Source organism: Garra rufa, chromosome 2, assembly GCF_049309525.1.
Source record: "Garra rufa chromosome 2, GarRuf1.0, whole genome shotgun sequence".
Taxonomy (NCBI): Eukaryota; Metazoa; Chordata; class Actinopteri; order Cypriniformes; family Cyprinidae; genus Garra; species Garra rufa.
In genome coordinates, this window is record NC_133362.1 from 21,251,503 (window position 1) to 21,259,215 (window position 7,713).

Consider the following 7,713-nt stretch of genomic DNA (forward strand, 5'->3'; position numbering starts at 1 on the left):
ATGCCTAATCCAAATGACACTCCTTTTTACAGGGGACGGTTTAAGGCTTCATAAAAAAGTCGCTATTTTTCAAAGTCAGAAGTCATTTTTTTTATATTTGGACTTTTGGACCCACGAAGTACATGTCAGGAAATGAGCAACCCCTGCTGGCTGGACTAAAATTATCTCCATCAGGAAACTTTTTTAACACAAAGTGTCTCCCATCCAGGTACAGACAAGGTTTGGGCCTGCTTAGCTTTTGAGAAGAACCAGAAACTGACTACTGCAAGCCACATTTGAACTTGCTCTCAGTGGTTTAATAAAGCTGTTCTGATAGAGGGGTAGGGCAGACTTGTCTTTCACAAAGGTAGCACATCCTGCCAGGCTCAATAAGGCCGGCAGGATGTGCTACCACCTCCAAAAATGATGTCGAATTCATAATTAAGGAGGGGAATTCATGACCACTAATTCATGACCACTAAAGGTCAGGAGGCCAGTTTATTACCTCTTTTTACAGGAGATGTACTAACGTATCATAAAAACATTTGCTCCTTTTCACGGCCCAGAATCTGCCTTGTTGTATTAGGATTTTTGAACCCATAGGTACATGTTAGGGAAAGAGCACCCCCTGCTGGCCAGACTAGCTTTTCACAAAGGTAGCGCATCCTGCCTGGCTCAATAAGGCCGGCAGGATGCGCTACCACCTGCATGAATGAGGTCAAATTCATCATTAAGGTAGGGAATTCATGACCAAAGAAAGTCAGGAGGCCAGTTTAATGCCTAATCCAAATGACACTCCTTTTTACAGGGGACGGTTTAAGGCTTCATCAAAAAGTCGCTATTTTTCAAAGTCAGAAGCCATTTTTGTTATATTTGGACTTTTGGACCCACAAAGCACATGTCAAGAAATGAGCAACCCCTGCTGGCTGGACTAAAACTATCTCCAACAGGTAACTATTTTTACACAAAGGGTCTCCCAACCAGGTACAGACCAGGCTTGGGCCTGCTTCGCTATAGAGAAGAACCAGAAACTGACACCTGTAAGCCACATTTGAATTTACTCTCGTTGATTAAATAAAGCTGCTCTGATAGAGGGGTAGGGCAGACTAGTTTTTCACAAAGGTAGCGCATCCTGCCAGGCTCAATAAGGCCGGCAGGATGTGCTACCACCTCCAAAAATGAGGTCAAATTCATAATTAAGGAGGGGAATTCATGACCACTAAAGGTGAGGAGGCCAGTTTATTGCCTCATCTGAAGGATGCTTCTTTTTACAGGTGCTGTACTAAGGTAACATAAAAACATTTGCTCCTTTTCACGGCCCGGAATCTGCCTTGTATTAGGATTTTTGACCCCATAGGTACATGTCAGGGAAAGAGCACCCCCTGCTGGCCAGACTAGTTTTTCACAAAGGTAGTGCATCCTGCCTGGCTCAATAAGGCCAGCAGGATGCGCTACCACCTGCATGGATGAGGTCAAATTCATCATTAAGGTAGGGAATTCATGACCATAGAAAGTCAGGAGGCCAGTTTAATGCCTAATCCAAATGACACTCCTTTTTACAGGGGACGGTTTAAGGCTTCATCAAAATGTCGCTATTTTTCAAAGTCACAAGTCATTTTTGTTATATTTGGACTTTTGGACCCACGAAGTACATGTCAGCAAATGAGCAACCCCTGCTGGCTGGACTAAAACTATCTCCATTAGGAAATTGTTTCTACACAAAGGGTCTCCCATCCAGGTACAGACCAGGCTTGGGCCTGCTTAGCTTTAGAGAAGAACCAGAAACTGACTACTGCAAGCCACATTTGAACTTGCTCTCACTGGTTTAATAAAGCTGTTCTGATAGAGAGGTAGGGCATCCTGACAGGTTCTATAAGGCCAGCGGAATGTACTACCACCTTCATAAATGAGGTCAAACACATAATTAAGGAGGGAAATTCATGACCACTAAAGGTCAGGAGGCCAGCTTATTGCCTCATCCGAAGGATGCTTCTTTTTATAGATGCTGGACTAAGGTATAATTAAAACATTTGCTCCTTTTCACGGCCCGGAATCTGCCTTGTTGTATTAGGATTTTTGAACCCATAGGTACATGTCAGGGAAAGAGCACCCCCTGCTGGCCAGACTAGTTTTTCACAAAGGTAGCGCAGTTTCCCTTAACCAAACTGCATCGGAATCCCCTCAAACTGAAGCTTTGAAACTGTCCACGGGTCACGCTGTTTAAAGCTACACTGTATAATTAATGCTGATTAATGCAAGAGCAGAAAACGTCTTTAAAAAAACTTTTCTTAACACACTTTGATAAAACGATGTTTAATACTGTCAAGTTGCTTTGACACAACATGTATTGTTAAAAGCGCTATATAAATAAAGGTGACTTGACTTGACTAAAGCTGTCAGGACGAATTTAGATGAAAGTAGCAAAAAAAAAGACCATGGGTCGTTCACACTTCCCGAGAATCACTAGTTGTAAAAGAAACTGAACAAGTGAACATGAAAAGTTAGTTCATCCACCTTTTTCTTTAACGTGGACGCAAGCCTATGAACGAGACCTCCGGTTCATAACCAGAAGAATTGCTTTGGAAGAATCGTTTGTGTGAAGGATTCAGTGACTCTGAATTCTAATGCTAAATTCAGCCCGTCTTCACTTGCTGGTGAAATAACATGACCTACAAGCATAACTGTAAAAAAAAAAAAAAAAAAAAAAAAAGTAAATAAAATAAACAATAGGTTTTCATGAGGCGTTATCAATCGGCCATATTGACTGCACTGAATGTAAACAATGCCACTGAATCGAACAAAACTCGCATTTTTTTTTTTATTATTGCTGTTGAAAATGTTCAATGATTTTCATGTTTTGGGCTGTACTAATCGGTCGGACCACCGGAAAAACATTTTGAGTATAGACTGACAAAAGTTATTCGGGAACAAGGTGTTTGTGGTTGGCCAAACTGAACCAGGATTTCCAGGGCAAGAATCTTGACAACATGTTTGTTCTTATCATTTCCGGTCAGGTAGGTGAAATATTAGGCTAAAATCTTAATTAATACTGCTTGTACGTCTGTCATTTGTCAAAATATTGTGCCCTTTCCTGCCTACTAAGTCCTTCTCTATATGATTTAGCAGATTCCACATGGTTTTTCCATATTTTAACAGCAGATATTAGCAGAACAAGATATTCAGTAGTACATTAACCATGCAATCCATGCTATTGTTTACATCTGAGTATCGCCAATATTAGGGGTGGGACGATACAGGTAACTCACGATTCAATTCTGTGGCGATATGTGGCCCACGATAATGATAATATCACGATTCACGATATCTACGATATTCAATATATTGGAAGAAATTTCATCAACGATATATCACGATATATGTGACTGAAAAAGAAAAAAATACCCATAATAAGGAAATCTTATGCATTTATTAATGCCAACATTTCCAACACTGTGCAAAGAAATATGCATTTGCATAATAACTCACTGCCTCCTGGTCTTAAATGTAAACACTGTACAGCTAGACAGATAAAAGTGCCTGAACATTAAAAAACAACATGAACATTAACTAACATGTGTAAACCATGATACTGAAACGTCAGTAGTAAGTTACTGTAAAGTGCTTTATGTTAACCTGGACAGTGGTCTCATCAAGGCATATTCTTCTTGAGGAACACTAGCGGGTGCGTCTTTGACTTGTTTTTCGTTATTTTCCGCCATTCTTCTCACTTCTCTTTTTTCTGCGCTTCTTCTCTGTTGTTGTTAGATAACGTGTGTTCTTCACTGGCCGCTGCTTCCGCCACTTTACCCCATTTAAGCCGGGCATACACTGTACGATTTTTGACCCTTTTTGCCACGATTTTTCACTCGTGCGAGAATTTCTTGGATCGGGCCGATTTTCAGCTGACTCGTGCGTCTCACATCGTGTAGTATACACAGGGTAACGAGAAGCGATTACCCTCTCACGATCGACAATCGTATGGTCGGATGAAAATCAAACTGGTTTGAAATTCTGGTCGGCCCTCGTGAGTGTATCGCACCGTTGAAGCAATGCTACGAGCGTCTACGACCTGATTACCCCAAAACTCTGGCACTGCGCCTGTGCAAACACGAAAGTGAAAGTGAAGGAAGTAGTGATGGGAAGTTCGGATCATTTTACCGACTCGGACCTTTGAGTCTCGTTCAGCAAAATGAACGAATCTTTTTTCGAGTAATTTCGTTCATTTTAACAATAAATATAATTCAAATGTTAGCCTTTAACCTCCCTAACACATCTACTGCTGACACAAACGTTAATCACACTTCAAACAAAACAAAACAAAACAAAACAAAACAAAACAAAACTATAATGCTATAAGAAACAGAAAATATTAAATCATTGTTTGCCTGGGTCTTTAGTCTAGAGCCCTGCATTTGAGTCCGAGCCCGTCGGGGCCCGAATTTTTTTTTTTTTGCCCCTAGGGCCGGGCTTCGGGCCAATTTTCACGTCATAACTTGCACATATATCGGGCGTGATTTCATGATTTCATGCGTGCGTCCCCGGAAGCGCCAGTGATTTCTCGCGCATAGCAGAGTATGAGCGGAGCGCGGAGTGGAGCGGTGTGATTTTGAATGGAGGAAGGAGCGGATTTTTTTAAAAGTCGGAGCGTCATGGTTTTCACTCTCTTCAAGAGCGCTCCACCACCGCTGTTTAGCTTGATAGAGATGGATCACTCAAATCAGAAATAATGTGATCTGTAGGTAAAATAACTGACGAAAACGTATTATTTTCATTACAAACTTTGCACTGGATAAAGCAGCAATACTCTTTTAATGCTGACAATTATTAGCTGTGGTCGGAACAAATATTGCACACTATGTTTGAAACTCTCCTGTTATTTTATTTTATTATATTTTATGAACAGGACTGTTACATTTCAAACATACTTAATTTGTTTTTTTTTTTGTTTTTGTTTTTTGACGCGGAGCGGTGTTTCTGACATCAGTGAGAGAGGAGTGGAGCTGGATTATTAAATGCAAGGAGTGCGGGGGAAATTGTTGCCGCTCCACTGTGCTCACATACCGCAGAGAGATTTTCAGCCACGTGGTAAAGTTGTGTTTTTTAAGTTTTCTATATTATTATTTATTCTTTATATATTTGTTCAATATTCGTTTACTTTACCACTGCGACTTTGTATGTTCCGGTTTTGCGCAGCAGAACTGCCTGCCCTGTTTGAAATGCCTTTGTTCTGAGATGGTGATAATAAACTTTAAATCTAACATTTTGCTATATTGATGTTTGTTTTATATCTGTGAATTGCATTAGACTAGTCAAGTGTTGATTTGATATATGGTTAAATTGAGTAAACACACTGTGGACCACATACCGCTTGGATATCGATGTCACTTAAAAAACTAACTTACATTTAAAAAACAAACAAACAAACAAACAAAAAACTCCAAACTTTTCTCTAAATTGTTCTGATAAAAAAACCGAAACGAAAAAACATAAACTTTCTATTAAATACGAAATCTGGTCTATTTTAATGGCTGTAACAGTATAAGCTGTTTGGCGGAAAAAAAGACGGGCTTCGGGTCGGACTCGGGCCAAAATTTTTGATAAGCTGTCGGACACGGGCCGGGCTACAGCCTGTGCGTCTCGGACCAGGGCCGGGCTAGGGCTTAGATTTAAGTCTATGGCTGTGTCCAAATTCAGGGTCTACATCCTTCGGAGGACTCATTTGAAGGATGTTACGTCACAGCGCCGCGACGAAGGCTGTCCAAATTCATAGGATCCTTCAAATGCGCACCACAAATACGTCCTCCTTTTCCCCGAATTTGAAGGATGGGTCTGGTGGATCCTTTCCCGTCCTACCTATCCCACAATTCCTTTCGGCAGAGCGCTTCCAGGATTTTCAAATAATGGCGGACGATGCAAGCGGTAGTAATGATGGAAGTTTAAAAAAAACTGGCGTTTCAAAAAATGTTTTTTTACAGCGGTTGTCTAGTTAGGCCTTTGCTTTTAGCGTTAAGCTTTTTTTTTTTTACATTTGTATGTATATATGTTAGAAAACATCACTTTCGTAAACTAGCTTCTTTCTTACTGCCTGTGTGAATATCCCCTTACACACAGCTAATTTTCTTGTTAGTGATTGAAGATGTTTTTAACGCTTTTAGGGATGAAAGAGTAGTTATTTTGTTTTGTGCAGTACAGATAACCTTACTTCTTGCTTAGCGCTGTCACGGTTGCTAGGCGACAGGATATGAGCAACGGGGAAGGGAGGGAACTGAAAGAAGTGTAGGCTGTCCAAATTCACTGACACCTACTTCCAGGTTTTGCGGTCTTCGGAGGACCCCTCCTCCTTCAACCTGGTAGGAAGGATCCTAAGGAGGATGCAGACCCTGAATTTGGACACAGCCTATGTCTACTTTAGTCTATGGTTCGCTCACCTCGCCTAACGACTCTAAAAACAGGTGAACTAATTCCAGTAATAGGATGTTGCGCATGCGCGACTGAACGAATCACTCCCCGAGACGACTCGTTTGTCCCGAGTCACATTAAAGATTCGTTCAAAATGAGCGAATCGTTCAAGAACGACCCATCACTAGAAGGAAGCAACATGTTCTGTTATTTCAAAAGTTCAATAAAAAAAATAATAATAAAAAAAGAACATTCTTCAGATACAAATAACATCATAAAAAAAAAAGATAAAAAAAGTCCATGCGCTTACACGAACTCACGGAAAGGCACGAGATCGAGCGCTTTTTGCTCTGGTGACCCTCATCATTCCTTGTCAGCATCCTACTACCGTGTTTTTGTTGTTCTTCTTCTTCTGTTTCAAGTCCGACGTGCGATATTGGACGCACAGTGTGAGCGGTAAGATCGCATAAGAGCATCGGGTCGTACAGTGTGAGAACATAAATCGTGAGCTGCGAACTTTTACACCCTGCGATTCTGTCGTGCAGTTTGAGCTAGAGCCAAGAGCAACGATTGATAATATCGCACAGTGTATCCCAGGCTTTACTCGAACAGCGCCCCCCGCAAACAGAATGGTAGATATTGGGTGGTGACAGTGACACTGACGACGGGTAAATTAATCATTTTGTGTTGTAATAAAATATCAATATTGGCCGTTAGTGTATCGATTATTTATTGCGACAGAGAGCACAACAATATATTGCAATATCGATTTTTTTTCCCACCCCTAGCCAATATGGACCAAACCGTGACGTTAGTGCAAAATCTCTATAACATGTCAAAACAGACGAATAGACTGAATAAGTGTTTGATAATATCAGCCAATGCAAAACGCTTTAAAATATTATTGAAGTATGTTTTACAAGATAATATTACTTTGCTTCTTTCTAATTGTTTGAGGAAACTACTAGCAATTTGGTACTGAAAATTGTTTCTACACCAATTTTTTTTTAATCCAGTGTACACTAACAAACCTGCTGCTCCTGCTGAGGAAAGCCGGCCATTATTGTGAATGATAAGCGTTACTCAAAATGTTTATGAGAACAAACCGTTAAAAAGAATAACAGTCCTTCAGAAAACTGGTCGGTGTTTGATTAAAGTGCAACAGTCCATAGAGACTGAGAACAGCCCTCTCCATAGCAACAAAAGCAAGAATCATGGGATTTTCCCTCTAATTCAATGAGGGCCATTCACTCAACCTGGATGACAGACACAGATACAAAATGCTGTGTATAATGTTACCAAGGAATAAAGCCATTCGCCATGAGTAAGTATTTT